This window comes from Acyrthosiphon pisum, chromosome X, assembly GCF_005508785.2.
Source record: "Acyrthosiphon pisum isolate AL4f chromosome X, pea_aphid_22Mar2018_4r6ur, whole genome shotgun sequence".
In the NCBI taxonomy this organism is placed as follows: domain Eukaryota; kingdom Metazoa; phylum Arthropoda; class Insecta; order Hemiptera; family Aphididae; genus Acyrthosiphon; species Acyrthosiphon pisum.
Window position 1 is genome coordinate 26706095 of NC_042493.1, and position 1507 is coordinate 26707601.

Below are 1507 nucleotides of genomic sequence, written 5' to 3' on the forward strand. Positions count from 1 at the left end.
CATACCTGCCTATGACAGTTGACTTATCTAATGTCTTGTGTGTTAAATTAATTTTAAATACCACACAAATACATAAAATAATACAAAAGTACATGAAAAATAGTGGCGCACGGCTTTTTAAAAGTCAACTTTCAAGTGCTTAAGATGTATCATAGATCTCATTATTCTATATTATGTATTTTCCTGAGCACCATACGAGTCATCTTAGTGTATATAAAATAAAATAAAATAAAATAAAATAAATAACCCCCCCCCACCCTCTCAAAAATAAATGCTAGTTGTGCCACTGATCAAAAAATGTAAATTAATTATCAAAACTTAAAAGGTTAACTAAGGGCCGTTCTTACAATGTCCGGTTAAAGTTAACCGACACTTAACCGGCCGAATTCTGCCGGTAAAAAATCTGTTATCAGTCGGTTACAAGGGCACCCACAGGGAGGGCTAGGAGGGGCCATGCCCCCCCCCCGCTTTTTACCAATGTTTTTAATTTTTATAAATATTTTAGAAGTTTTGTAGCATTTTATTATTTTTATTATTTTAATAAAATAGATCGATAATTGATTAATCATAAGTGATTAGTGATAAAATTGTTCTGTGTGATAACGTGTTACCGCGACCGTGGTCTAAATCATCTAAAATTCTAATGTCTGATTGACAGTAATCACGCTTTAAGATAGTACTATCTTGTGACAGTAATCACTAATCAATTAAATTTATATTTTATTTGGCTTGTAAAATCTTAATATTAAGATGAATCCACCAAAAAGAAAAAATACATTTATGGATAAGTTTGTTTGTAAAATATCAAAAAATGATGACGATAGAAGTACAACTGATGATCAAATATCGGGCGTAGGTAAATTGAGTCCCAAATAAAATTACTGTTTTTCAAAAGCGGTGAATCGAGTCCCTTGTATAAAAGTTAAAGCGGTGAATTGAGTCCCCTGTAAAAAAATGAAAGCGGTGAATTGAGTCCCCTGTAAAAAAATGAAAGCGGTGAATTGAGTCTCTCGTATATTATTAGACTAGTTTTCAAAATTACCTATACGTATAATCGCGCGTGCACCATTAGTTATTGCGAGCATATAAGCACATCAATGTCGCGTATTAATAAAATACTTATCTTATCGTTTTTAGATGCGATTACTGTAGACTAGTTTTCAAAATTACCTATACATACAGTCGACAGTCGTGCACCATTAGTTATTGCGAGTATAAAGCACATCTATATCAACATTAATAATGGACGTAATGAAAAGTGAACGTAATAAAACAATATTTATTTCTAATGGTTACAAATTTCGGTTCCATAAAATGTTAAAGAATGAAGTTCAGCGGTGGACTTGCTCCTTAAGTACATGTAAGTGCTATATGAAAATCAATGATTCAAACACAGTTATTGATAGTTTTGAAGATCACAAACACAATAAACCAGACGAAAAAACTTTGAGCGGGCAAAACTTAGCAATAGTCTCAAACGAAAAGCTGTCGAAGATATTTCAAGTAA